Below are 14,114 nucleotides of genomic sequence, written 5' to 3' on the forward strand. Positions count from 1 at the left end.
AGCCACAAGCCTCAGTGACCCCAGACACTGAGCCTCCCCTCACGGGCTTCCTCCTCCCATCAGCAGAGGCGGATTGCCCTTCCTGGTGACTCACCCCAAAGGGGTCAGCTCCAAGCAGAAAGTCATTGTTGACAGGAAGAAGGGTCAGACTTTCCCTTCTCCAGCCAACTTCCTGGGTACCAAGATAGCAACGAGGGACAACAAAGAGTTGGGGCGGGGGAGGCCTCCCAAATGGGCTGGAGGACACACTGGCCCCTCCATGCTGCCCACCCACCCATGGGACCCCCCCTAGCCACGTGACAGCCAGCCTGACAGCATCAGTCATTGATGAGTCAGGCAGCCCTGGAAATCTTCTCACAGCCAGCTGAGGAGATGTGAGTGACACAGAGCAAGGAGGTGCCATTTCAACCACACAGGTCGGGGTGAGAAGGACACGCCAAACAAAGCTGGTTCTGAGGTTCGCTTCTGGAGGGGATGCTGGAAACAAGGGGCATCCGAGTTGGGGACACAGTCTGGGAAGGTGTCTAAAGGAAGTGAGATTTGAAGGAGGGACAGAGCGCTACCCAGAAGGGCATAACTAGAGCCTGGGGCCAGGTCAGGAAACGTGTCCCTCTGGTGTAGAAGCTGCGTGTGGGAAACTGCTGCGGTAGGAAGGTCGGCAGGCTGCCTCTGGCTCCAGAAGCTGCTGGAGTTGAGGATTTGTTCTCTGTGGAAGAGCAACATCACCGGTGCGGTCCGGTTCCCGGGCTAGGCCATCCTGCAGAATTCTGTGTGAGCCAGAATGTTCAACTAAGAGAAGGCTGCAGATTGGGGGTGGAGGGCAGGAAAGAGAGGGGTCTTGCAGCATCTGTGGGGGCCACAAACCACATGCACAAAGGTGGTTGCTCAGTCAGTAAAGAGCTTAGAAAGCATTGAATCAGAGAACAAGGGAAGCAAACCTGTGTCTGGGAGTGGCTCCAGTGAAGCCCACCTCATTCTCTCTGTACGGAATTCCAAACACCCCTGTACAGGAGGAAGCAGCTACAGAGCCTCCTATTCACCTGCTGGGTGGCACCTCTGGCTTTAAGTAGTGGGTAAACTGGCTCGAGCAAACCCGGGACTCCAAGACAGATGTGCGAAGCAGAGATGTTGCCATGCCTAGGCTGAGGGCTTTCAGCCAGTCAGTGAGGGGAATGCAGCAGAAAGGAGAGAGGGGTGGTGCCAGGCTGAGGGTCGGGATGTTGAGAAAAGGGATGTATCCTGGAGATGGGCTGAGGGTCAAAAGGATGAGGAGAAACACCCCCTCCCACAGCTGGCGCAGCACCCAGAGTTGCAAGTTCCCATGAGATGTTCCTTTCTGTCCTCTCTTTGCTGTCCCCCTCTCCTCCTGGCCCTCCTAGTACGGCAGATGCTGTCTCTGGTTCTCTGGGCTGAGAACAGAGCAGAAGTGGGCGCTTGGGCTGTTTGTCCTGCCTGGGTTCCTGCTCTTTCTGTTGCCGCAGAGCTGGCATGCCGGTCTTGGCTTGAAGGTTACATCCTCTGAGAGGCCTTTGCTGGCCACCACACTGATATAGTTCATTGTGACGTCACTATGACAGTCCCTGCTTTAGTTTTGAGAGAGCACCTACCATGACCTGGTCTTTTCTCTTGTTTCCTTGTTTATTTTTGTCTCCCCCGTCTAGAATGGAAGCTCCCTGAGGGCAGGAACCTTGTCTGTGCTCCTGGCTACGTCCCCAGCACTCACAACAGGGCCTGGCATAGAGTAGGTGCTCAAATGTTTAGTTGATTCATGAATGAATAGTAATTGCTAACATTTGTTGCGTGTTACTACATGACAAGCACTTATTTCACATATTAACTCATGGGTCAGTGAATTATAGGCCTCAGGGCAAATCCAGCTCCCTATCTGTTTTTACAAATACATTTTATCGGAACACATGCCCATCGCATACGTATTGTCCATGGCTGCTTTCAAGATACAATAGCAGAGTAGTTGTGACAGAGCCTGAGGCCTCCTAGAAGTGCTAGAAGCGTTTCCTTACCCGCCAACCCTCTGCCACTCACACTCACCACACCAAGCCTGTCTCCTCTCTCTGCTTTGCCCTTGCTGCTCCCTCTGCCTGGGACCCCCTTCCCTGCCCTGCTCTTTTCTCCTTTCCTTAGCTCACCTGCCATCGGCCCTGAAAACTGCACCTGACCTTGGACCTTCTCCATGAGGTTCCCCGAGCAACCTGGACTTTCTCCCCCGTAGCACTAACATTGAGATGCTGTCACTTGCTGCTTACCAGGCTCACCTCTTCCAGCCCTGCTAGACTGTGAGCTCGCTGACAGTAGGCTGTCTTCTACTCTGGAAATCCCAGCCCTTAACCTTGAACCAGGCACATAGTAAGCATTAGATAAAGACTTATCAGCCGGGCACTGTGGCTCATGCCTGTAATCCCAGCATTTTGGGAGGCTGAGTTACGAGGATCATTTGGGGTCAGGAGTTCCTGACCAGCCTGGCCAACATGGTGAAACCCCATCTCTACTAAAAATACAAAACCTAGGGTATGTATGCGGGTGCCTGTAGTCCCAGCTACAGGGTATGATGCGGGTGCCTGTAGTCCCAGCTACCTGGGAAACTGAGCTGCGAGAATTGCTTGAACCTGGGAGGTGGAGGCTGCAGTGAGCAGAGATCGTGCCGCTGTACTCCAGTCTGGGCAACAGAGCAAGACCCTGCCTCAAAAAAGAAAGTAAGGAAGAAAGAAAGAAGGAAAGAAAAAAGAAAGAAAGAAAGAAATAAAGAAAGAAGGAAAGAAAGAAAGAAGGAAGGAAGGAGGGAAAGAAAAGAAGGAAAGAAAGAAAGAAGGAAGGAAAGAAAGAAAAGAAAGAAAGAGAGAAAGAAAGAAGGAAAGAAAGAAAGAAGGAAGGAAGGAAAGAAAAGAAAGAAAGAAAGAAAAAGAAAGAAAGAAGGAAGGAAGGAAAGAAAGAAAGAAAGAAAGAAGGAAGGAAGGAAAGAAAAGAAAGAAAGAAGGAAGGAAGGAAAGAAAAAGAAAGAAAGAAGGAAAGAAAGAAAGAAGGAAGGAAAGAAAGAAGGAAATAAAGAAAGAAGGAAGGAAGGAAGGAAAGAAAGAAAAGAGAAAGAAGGAAGGAAGGAAAGAAAAGAAAGAAAGAGAAAGAAGGAAAGAAAGAAGGAAAGAAAGAAAGAAAGAAGGAAGGAAGGAAAGAAAAGGAAGGAAGGAAGGAAAGGAAAGAAAAAAGAAAGAAAGAAAGAAAAGAAAGAAAGAAAGAAAGAAAGAAAGAAAAAGAAAAGAAAGAAGATTTATCTTTATTCAGTGGATGGCTATCTGATTTTTGTCAAGCATAGGGGTATGTAATATCACACACTAAAAATATTTACTATCTGGCCCTTTACAGGAAAGATCTGTAGACCCCTGTTGTAACTCAGTTAATCCTCATCAGTACCCTTAAGGTCAGTGCTGTTATTATCTCCATTTTACAGATAAGGCAACTGAAGCACAGAGGGCTTGTCCAAGGTTACACAGCTAGTAAGTACAGCGGCTGCAGTTGAATCCAGGCAGTCTTGCTCCAGCCCATGTTACTAGTCAGCTACCAGCTTCGTTCCCTTTCTATGAATGATCAGGGGGTGGTAGGTGGGGCGGGAGGGATGGGCTGGCCATCAGCATCAGGGGAGCAGCACAGCAGAAAGGAAAGCTGGGAGCCCAGCAGAGCCCTGAGGGACTCAGGTTATTGTTTTTGAGGCTTGGCCTGATTCCAGGACCCAGAGCTCTCAAATTCTGTTTCCTAGAGCTGGAGTCCTACCCCCAAATATACATAAACATCCCCAACCTTCGCAATCTGAAGATTGAGTGTAGAATATTCCTTACTTAGGACCTGAGGTCTCAACATTTTCCTTAAACCTTTGAGCCCTCCTACGAGTTGTTTACATGAGAATTGTCTTAGTCTGTTTTCTGTGGCTCTAACAGAATGCTTGAGACTGGGTAATTTATAAAGAAAAGAAATTTATTTCCCCATTTCTGGAAGCAGGGAAGTCCAAGGGCATGGCCCCAGCATCTGCCTGGCATCTGGCTAGGGTCTTCTTGCTGTGTTTTAACGCAGCAGAAGGGCAAGCAAGCACGTGAGACGCACACAGAGAAGCATCAGGGGCCAGACTTGATGGGTGACAGTACACTCTCATGATAGCATTAATCCATTCATGAGGACTGCCCCTCATGTCCCAATCACCTTTTAGTAGGCCCCACCTCCCAGCATGGTCATCTTGGGGATTAAGTTTCTAACACATGAACTTTCGAGGGAAATGTTAAAACCATAGCAAGCACAAGGATCCAGTGCTCTCTGATTTAGCACAGGTAAGGTGAATTAAAGGTTGAACACACTGTTATTTAACGAGAGGTCGGGTGAGGTGGCTTACATCTGTAATCCCAGCAGTGGGTGGATCACGAGGTCAGGAGTTCAAGATCATCCTGGCCAACATGGTGAAACCCCATCCGTACTAAAAATACAAAAATTGGCTGGGCATGGTGGCTCACGCCTGTGGTCCCAGCAACTCAGGAGGCTGAGGCAGAATAATTGCTTGAACCCCGGAGGCAGAGGTTGTAGTGAGCCGAGATCGTGCTACTGCACTCCACCCTGGGCAACAGAGCAAGACTCCGTCTCAGAAAACAAACTTTTTATTTTTTTATAGTTCCAGAAAAGAATGATCTGGCTTCTATGGGCTCCACAGTTTAAACATGTTTGAGAACTTCCCATTCCTCTGATGTTGAAATTTGGATGCAGTTCAACTCAGAGGTTTAAAAAAAAAAACAACAAGAAATTAATCCTCCAGAATCAGAAGACAAATTGCAGTCTTGAAAATCGCAGCTGTACACATGCGGCCTCCTAGAAGTGCTATAAGCTTTTCCTTACTGATAAGAAATATAGAAAGAAAAAAAAAGAGGGCAGGTGTTGGGGAGGATGGGACAAGCAGCTGGAAGGTGCAGTGAGCTGAGCTGAGCAGGTCAGCCCCGTCCTGGTGCAGAGGCTTGGTCTGAGATGCTCCGCCATGGAGGCAGGTCCTGGGAGGTGTGTGCTGGTGAGAAGCAGTAGAAAGGCATCCCTGCCCCTAAGCTTCTGGCCTTTGGAGGCTGCTGGCAAACCTTCCACATTTGCCATCACATTTACTCATGACAAGGCCCTGAGGGAGGGGTTACTTCTGTCCTGATCAGAGAGGTTCTACAGTTTGCCAGAAGTCACACAGTAAGTGGCATGACATGACGGCCCTCCTTTTGACCAGATTCTTTGCTTATGGAGCAACCTCCTGATGATTCACTGGGGAGCCTGAGAGGAACAGGGTCATCTGGCTGGGGACTGAGGTATTTCAATTCACCCGTCTCACTCTCCGCTGTGTTCCAGGACCAAGACCTAGCCCAGGGTAGATGCTCACTCGGTATTTGTGCAGGATATTGAAATGCCATGTCTCTGCTCTAGGCAGGTACAGGTGTAGGGCAGGCACAGATGGAAGCTGAAAATAAGCTGGCACAGGGACAAGGGTTAGGAGATGGATGTAAAGGGCCATCGGGATTCTGAGGAGGACGAGACCATGTGCGTCAGGGAAACGGAACTCTTTTTGTGGAGAGAGCAGTTGAGGGGCCGTGGAGGGGGTTTATTTCCACAGGTAGGGATGGAGGCATAGTGACATCTCTGTGGCTCTGCCTCTGCCAGCCTTGTCAGCCTTCTTCCCCTCCAACTCTCTGCCACTCACACTCACCACATTGAGCCAGACCCCCCCTCCCCTTTGCCCTTGCTGCTCCCTCTGCCTGGGACCTCCTTCCCTGACCTGCCCCTCTCTCCTTTTCTTGGCTCACCTGTCATCACCCCTGAAAACTGCGCCTGACCCTGGACCTTCTCCATGAGGCTCCCAGAGCAGTCTGGGCTTCCTTCCCGATAGGCTTAACAATGGGATGCTGTCATCGGCTGCTTCCAGCCTCACCCCTCCAGCCTGCTGGACTGTGAGCTCACTGACAGTAGGCTTCTACTACTTTGGAAATCCCAGCACTTAACCTTGAGACACGTGCATAGAAAACATTCAAGAAGGATTTATCCAGTAGATGGCTATCCAATTTTTGTTAGGCATAGGGGTGTATAATGGAAGACAAGATGGAAGCAGAAGGTGGGGACCAACTGAGGAAGGCCTTGGCATCAGTCAAGGGTGCTAGCATTACACTGTGTGTGTGTGGAGCACTGTCAGCACTAGGTGAGGCCATAGCTGGGAGGACAATGTCCACCAGCAGGACTGCTATGCCACACAAGGGCTGGAGCAGAGCAAGGACAGACGGAGAGCAAGGAAGGCCTGACAGGTGCTGCAGCAACCTGTATGCACGAAGGTCTCTGCAGCCTCTGGAGAGCCTGGACAAGCACCCCAGTTCTGCTAGCACCTGGGTTGCATTGACAGAGCGAGTTCTGACCTGCAGCAGCTCTGGCATCTTGCCAGAGCCCATGATCTCACCCAAGTGCAGAGGGCCTATGACAAGCATGTGACCCCGCAGCCAGCACTGGGACAGGGCACAGTGGGATAAAGGGGTAGTGCTGAGCTCAGAAACAGGGGTGGGAAAAAGGTGGCCTCCAACAGGGGAAATGACCTGGATTCCCTAAAATCCATTCATTCACTCATTCATTCATTTATTCAACGAAGTATACATGGGTTCTGTGGGAGATAAAAGCTGTCTCTATTCTCATAGTTTAGTAGGATGAAGGGTGAGAAATGCACATCAACACAAGAGAGACACAGAGACCAAAGTACCATGGGCCAGAGAAGGGAGGAAGCATTCCTGTTGAGAGCAAGAAGCAAGGCTTCCCAAGGTGAGGACATTTCAGATGGGCCCTAAAGATGAGTACCGGGGGATTCCAATAAGAAGACCTGGGAAGGGCAAGCAGAGATGGCCGGAGACCATGAGCTCCTGGGGGTGGGAACCATGGCAGTCTGGTACCTAATTGCCCCTGCTCCCTGCTGGGTGCTCAGTGAGCATTTATCTTGTTTGTTGAATGAGACAGCGAATGTTTCCTGGCCCCTCCTTCTCTCTTCACCTGGACCCACCACTAATCACCTGAACTTCTCTCTCTCTACAGCACTTAGTCTCCTGAGGTCTGTTCCTTCTGCCAAACCCACATCTTGGACCTCAAAGGCAAAATGTCCCTTTCTCTGACTGCACAGACCCTGTCCTCCCGTCCTTGGTCTCACCCCTACCTATCCACAGGACCCTGCTCCTTCAGTGGCCCTGTACCTCCATCTCCTCAGCTTCTCCTCTGTGGGTTCCTTCCCTTTAGCTGATAAACCTGTGTCAGTCTCTGGCACTCCCCCAAGCCCTCACTTCCTAATGAGATGCTGCATTTGCTAAGGACAAGTCCAGGTGCGGATGTGCCTCTTCGTGGACCCCATCAGACAGTGTCCTATGCTTGGAAAACATTCACTGAATGGATGGATCTAATCCTGTCATCTCCTAGCATCCTCAGTGGTCCTCAATGTAAGGGCAAATTGTCACATGTATGACCTACAGACACCCAGTAAATGAGATTGGTCTGGCCTCTCTCTCATTCCTCTAGTCTTCCTCCCCAGCTCCAATCATTCCTGAGTAACTACCCAGAAACCACTACCCTGCCCTCACCTCTCCCGAGCTTTGTGCGTGCTGTTCTCTCTCTCTCAAATGCTCCTTCCCCACTTCCGCACGAGGTGCACTTTGGCTCTCAATGCAGCTCAAGGGTCTCCTCCTCCCAAGAGACTGTGACCCTCCTGGGAGTAAAAGGTGGTCCTGGTCAATCATTTTAGCCCTAGTGCCTAGGTAGGTGCTCAATAGATGTTCATTAAATGAGCAAGTTAAGGAATGCAGGGAGAAGTGCTAGTGATTCCAAAGGCATATGCTCAACTTTCCTCTTGAGTCCCGGCTCCCACCTACAAAAAGCGGTAAAACTCCTTAGGGGCACAGAGTGTCCAAGAAGACGTGATCCCGTAGTCCAGTTTCCCCCAGACTCAGCTGTTGGAAGAGCCTTTATTTCTGAGATGGATTTTCGCTCTTGTTGCCCAGGCTGGAGTTCAATGGTGCGATCTCGGCTCACTGCAACCTTCACATCCTAGGTTCAAGTGTTTCTCCTGCCTCAGCCTCACGAGTAGCTGGGATTACAGGCATGTGCCACCAAGCCCAGCTACTTTTTGTATTTTTAGTAGAGACAGGGTTTCTCCATGTTGATCAGGCTTGTCTCGAACTCCCGACCTCAGGTGATCCATCCGCCTCGGCACCTCACAGTGCTGATTACAGGTGTGAGCCACTGCGCCCGGCCAATCCTTCTTTTAAATTGGCTTAAAGAATTAGGCGTATGCTCCATGGTTTCTTTTTAATTCAGGGCAGAACTGGACTTCTATTGTCATGTGTGACTTCTATTGTCATGATCTAAAAATATATTTTCTATGGTTCTCTGCTTTCTTTGCTGTAAAATAGCATTGGCATGACCCTGTTTTTGCATAACTGAAAACACAATTTAATGAAATAGCTTTATGAACTTCAAGGGAAGCAAATATTTGACCTAATCAGGGGTGGAGGGAGGAGAGAGAGAGACTCTATGCCAGGCTGTTCCATCTCTGTTGCAAAAGGCCCAGGGCCAGGCAGTTTTCAGGAATGTTGGCACTGGAGTCCGGGATCAATCATCCTCAATCAATCAGCAAATATTTATTGAGTGGTTACAGCTTGGGGACCTACAGCTGAGCAGAAAATACGATGCATGTGAACCTGGTTTGCTTTCTATGATGAGCTCCTTCTGGTCATATCATTCCTGTTACTTCTATGAGTAATTGTAGCTAATAGTCACTCGGCACCCACTCTGCTTATATACAAGGACCTGGTTATATACTCTGTTGACTTTTTGTAACACTCTGAGACAGGTACTATGATTTCCACTTAGTAGATGAGGAAATTGAGGCTCATAAAAGGTTCCTACATTGCCCCTGGTCACGAAGCTAGAAAGTAGCCATCTGAGAACTGAATGTAGATGATCCAATTTCAACCCCAAAGTCCTTCACTAACGATAGCCAACATGGCATGAGTCTTCTAAGATTACTTCTTAGATTAAGAGCATTTTCCAGTAAATGTCTAATTTGATCTTGTCACTACTCATGGGAGGCCAAAATTGTGATAATTCCCATTTTACAGATGAGAGAACTGAGGCTTGGAGGGTTCAAGCAACTTGCCAAAGGTTCCTGTTGGTAAATAATATATCCAAAAAAGATCTGAGCTGAAGCCAAATTCTGCGTTTCTTCTGCTACACTTTGGCAAGGACTGGATCATCTAGTGTTGGCCCCTCAGCTGCTTCTAGCAAAGAGCTGCACACTCACTGACAGGCAGAATTCTTGACTAACAGCCCCATAGAGCACCCCGGTGCCCTGACATGGATGGCCCTGCCACGGAGGGCCTTGCCTGGACTCTTCCCCACATGCCTGCCCAAGGAGGACAGAAGAGGAGGCTGCTCCAGGCCCAGCTGCTCGGGGGACCCACAGCCCAGCGCTGGTGCTGGCAGGTGGGGGCAGTGGGAGAGGCAGAGCGCTCTTCCTGGACTCCAGCAAACAGGCTTTCTAGTGAATGGACCAATTGGCGGTTGCGGGTTATGTGGGCCAATTGTGGTTAGGGGAAGGGAGGAGCTCCTGGAGGAACAGTCATTCCTGCTCCTGTCAGTGACTCCGAAAGACTTCTGGACCAAGAAGTGGGAGCACAAGCCCTGCCCACTCCTCTGGGCTCCAGAATTAAGCCCACCCCCACATCCTCCCGGCCCCAGAGGAGGGGCTCTCCCCATGACGAGATCCAGAAGGGGCTTTTCTGAGTGAAAGCAGCCTTGTCATATGCCACCCCCACCCCCACCCCGTACTGCCACTGTTCCCTGACTGAGGCATTAGCACAGCCACTCTGGAGTCTGCCTTTAGTGACACCTGAGGTGCCATCGACAGAACAATGAATGCAGTGCCCTCGCGGCTTCACTCACCCCTCAACAATGACCACTCTACCCCTTATCTAGCACCTACTACACTCTAAGCAATGTTCTATGCATTTTATACATAATCCCCTAACTGATCCTTATACCAACCCTGTGATTAAGGCACCATTATGAGGAAACTGAGGCACAGAAAGGTTAGGTACAGGGGCTGGGCCCCTGGCCTGGGGCTCAGGACAGCCACAGAAATTAGAATTAGTGAGTATTGTTGGTTGTGGTTGGAGTCACTCATGCCTTTCCTCCCCTCACATGGGGCAACCTTAGGAAGGTGTCCTCTCCCCTCTTACTCTCCTGCTCTGTGCCCCCCGCATCTCTGCCCAGCCTGGCCTCTGTACAGAGCATCCAAGCATCACCTTGGACCTCCCAGTTGACACTGGGCAAACCAACAGAGAACTAAGACAAGGAACAGCCTTAAATCACATACATACATGGAATAGAGGGGTCTGTCTCTCTGGCTGTATCTGGGTCCTGATTTCTTCTAATTCCCAATCTCTTCTCTACTCCAGGTTTCTGATTTCCTTCAGGTGACTTCTGAAGTCAAGCTACTCTGGGCCTTTGGGGCACTGGAACATTTCTTCACTGTCACACTCACTGCCCCTTGATGTGTCTGTCCCTGGCAGTCTGTGAGGAGGGAGGCCATGTAATTCAACGAAATATGGACAAGCACAGGCCTGGCATGCAGCGGGCACTAAAAATGTCTATTGCACTAACAGATGACTACAGATGGTGTAGGTTCTCACTTCCTGTTTCTAGGTAATTCTCTCCCTTGCTTGCTCTGAAGTCACACAGGGTGACGATAGGAAGTGGGCTTACTGTGCTGCTTGGGCACCAGCTGACACATCATCCTTTTCGTGATTCTCTTTTTCCGATGAAGGTTGGAAACTTTCATTCTAGAAGGGTCCTCAGCTCAGGGGTTGTCACTTTAGGCGTTAGGGAGGGCACTTGCGAAGCCAGAATTCATTGTGGATAAATTGTTTCTCGATTTCTGGGTTCGATTTCTCAGCTCCGAGGAGTTCATGAGAGCGTCCTAAGAACCATTCTTTCTGAGGTCTAGGAGACGGTGCCAGCCCTGGCTGTGGCAGGCAGCTCCAGGAGAGGAAAGCAGACAGGCTGCCGGTACAGTCTTGCATTGCAGCAATGCCTGCCCTCCAGGGTGGCATAAGTCCTGAAGCCAGCATGTATTTCTGTGACTCTGAGACAAGGGGGACTGACTTTTCTCCAGCCATAGGATGGGGTGGTCTCAACAAATATCAATAGGTCCAAAGTACTGAAGCTTGGGTCTCTGTAGTTTGCCAAACACAAAGGCTTCATAACAGCTCTAGGAAGCTGGCAGGTAGGAGCTGCTGTTCCCATTTAATTGACGGGACAGTCAGTCCAAGATCCCTCTGTGGTGGCTGCTTGACCACCCTGCATGCTGCCTGCCCCCACTTTGAAAGTAGGAGAAAACATGACTGAAAGGGCAGGCTGCAGTGCAAAGGACATAGATGCGTGGCTGGGAGATGGGATCCTCCGGGTCTGATGTCCCATTCCCAAACCTGGCCAGCCAGGAGTCCTACATTCTGACCCTTTCCGTAGCACCGGGACAAGAAAGCAGCATTATCTCTGCAGCCCCAGTTTCCAAGGTAGCTGTTGTCCACCCCCAGTCTACTTCCTAAAGAGTCACAAGCTCACTTAGGTGGAAGAAAGAGAGACAGGAGGGAAGAAAGGAGAAAGGGAAGGGAAAAAGAAAGGAAGAGAGAAGGAATGGGAAAAAAAGAAAAGGGGAGAAAGAAAGAAGGAAGGAAGGAGAAAGAGAAAGAAATGATGAAAGGGAGAACAAAAGAAAGAAAAGTAGGAAAGAAAAAAGAAAGGAAGGAGGAAGGGAGGAATGCATGAATAAAGGGAAACAGAAACAAGAAAAGCAAGAGAAAAAGGAGGAAAGCAAGCTATTTGTGATAATAGGCAATTCCCTAGAGAAGATCTCAGGGGAAATTGGCTATCAAATAGTTTGAAGGAAATGATATTTGGACAACCAGCAAATGAGGCTTCCTCCCACTTCCTGCCATCCATCTCCATTTCCTTCTGTTCAGTCTCTCTCCTCCTCCAGCGGTTCACTCCTCTGGCAAATAGCATCTCTCTCATGCTCCCTTCCACCCTCCCCTGGGGTCAGCTGAGCACCACTTTCTTGATGATGCTACATTAAGAAATCGAAACCCCAAATCTCAGATGCTTCATTCCAATTCCCCAATGCCTGCCCAGAAGCTGGCCTGGGACATGACTCCACTGGTACTCAGCAGGGAGGCTAGCAGCTAAGCTGACCGGGGTGAGCACGCAGAGCCGAGTCCTCTTACTTCGGGACTCGTTCTGGAGGTCCCCAGCCTCAACTCTGCCAATTCACGTGTGACTCTGGAGGAGGTGGCTTATCATGCCTGGGCCTCCATTTCTTCATGTGAGGTAACGTGGTGAAATATCTATTTCTGTGGTCCCATCACTCCTTGCCCATGGATGGGCACAAACAGCTTGCATGGATGTGAAGAGCTAAGACCCCATGTGCAGACAGATACCATCCTGCTGGCTTGGCCCTAAGATGCAGCCAGGACCTGCCAGCCACAAGTCTCCCAGCCACCCACGCAGACACAGTTGGGCTGGGGGATTTCGGAGTGTGGAGGGAAGAACATCAGCCCCAGGGCAGGAACGAGCAGAGGAGACTCAGGTGAGTCACCTCAGGCTTTTTCAGCCTCAGTTTCCCCGTGTCCACATCAAGCAGATCCACAATCTCTCCTTTTAAGGTAATAGAGAAGAGACAGCTGCAAGTCTCACTGCAGAGTCGTGGTTTTCAAGGATCTTGCACATCCCTCTGCAACGTGAAGTCAGAGCCTTCCTGAGCCCCACAAGCCTACACTTCCAAAGAGCTCTTTCATAACTCAGTCCCTACTCTGCGTTGCTCATTGCCCTAGGGACTCCCATGTTAGCCCATTTGACCTCAGGACCATTCCTGGGGGAAGGTCTTAAAATTGCCACTGTACAAATGAGGAAAGAGAGGCTCAAAAGGCTCAGGGATTTGTCCAAAGTCACACAGCAAATAAATAGCAGAGCTGGGACTAAAATCTGGCCTTGGGACTACCAAGTTCATTGCACCATTGTGGTGTCATTGCTTTAGAACCCATGTGAGTAAACAGATAATTATAGCAATAGCACTTATCTTCAGGCCCTGGGCTGAATACTTCACGGGCATTGTCTTATGCAATACTCATCACACCTTGGTGAGAGAGAGAAATTGACATCTCTGTTTTATAGACATGGGTACTGAGAGAAGTTTGTTCAGTGTCACACAGCAAATGACTTGGCAGAGCTACCAAGGTCAAATCACTTGTAAGCAGTGGAGTCAGGTTCAAACCAGGGTATGTAAAGAATTTCCGTGGAGGGAAGGAGGACCTCAAGCCTTGCACCAGTGCGGAGAATGATTGTGCTCCTCCAGAGGCTGAGTGAGTTCAAACGCCAGCCTCAGTGAGCCTGGGCCAGGGCTGCACTGGTGAAGGAGGGAGCAAGTCAAACCGGACTCCTTTCTCAACAAGTCTGCGGCGTATCTTCTCAGGTTACTTCCTCTAACTTTTTATCAGTCTTAAGAACTGCGGTGTCAACATGTTATCTCAAATCATTATTGTACAGTGACCATGTCAGCACATTCATTGTCTTAACCCCAGGGCTCAGCACTGCCTAGCATCTGGTAGGCACTTAGCACATATTTGTCAAATGAACTAAATATTCTCTAATAGCCTCATTCAACTCAGCCATCATTAACTGGGTACCTATTATGTGCTAGGTACCACCGATCCAGAGGTGACTGAGCATGGGTACCACCTGGAGGAAGTCTCAGTCTAGGGTGGTGCAGAATGTCACCTTAAACACTTCAAAAATACTGTGGAGAATGAATGGTTGGCAAACGACTTATCAGAGCCACCACTGAGGAGTGAGCCAACTCCAGTGGGAACACAGGAAAAGGACCTTTTGCTCTGCTAGGAGAGTTGCAGTGGGGCTGGGGGCTTGTGGAGAGCGGAGGGAAGAACATCAGCCCCAGGGCAGGAGCAAGCAGAGGAGACTCAGGTGAGTCACCTCAGGCTAGCCATCAGCTTTTCCAGCCTCAATTT

The 14,114-nt window shown here is 49.7% G+C and overlaps 1 long non-coding RNA gene across 1 annotated transcript; it reads left to right on the forward strand.

The window, feature by feature from the left end:
- The first annotated feature begins 1,603 nt into the window (after positions 1–1,603).
- Positions 1,604–7,575, forward strand: LOC118143077 (uncharacterized). Its single transcript, XR_004727227.3, has 3 exons — positions 1,604–1,741; positions 6,696–6,816; positions 7,084–7,575. It is a non-coding gene; the product is annotated as an uncharacterized LOC118143077 (long non-coding RNA).
- The last annotated feature ends 6,539 nt before the right edge of the window (positions 7,576–14,114 follow it).

The sequence above is a fragment of the Callithrix jacchus genome, chromosome 7 (genome assembly GCF_049354715.1).
Source record: "Callithrix jacchus isolate 240 chromosome 7, calJac240_pri, whole genome shotgun sequence".
Lineage (NCBI taxonomy): Eukaryota > Metazoa > Chordata > Mammalia > Primates > Cebidae > Callithrix > Callithrix jacchus.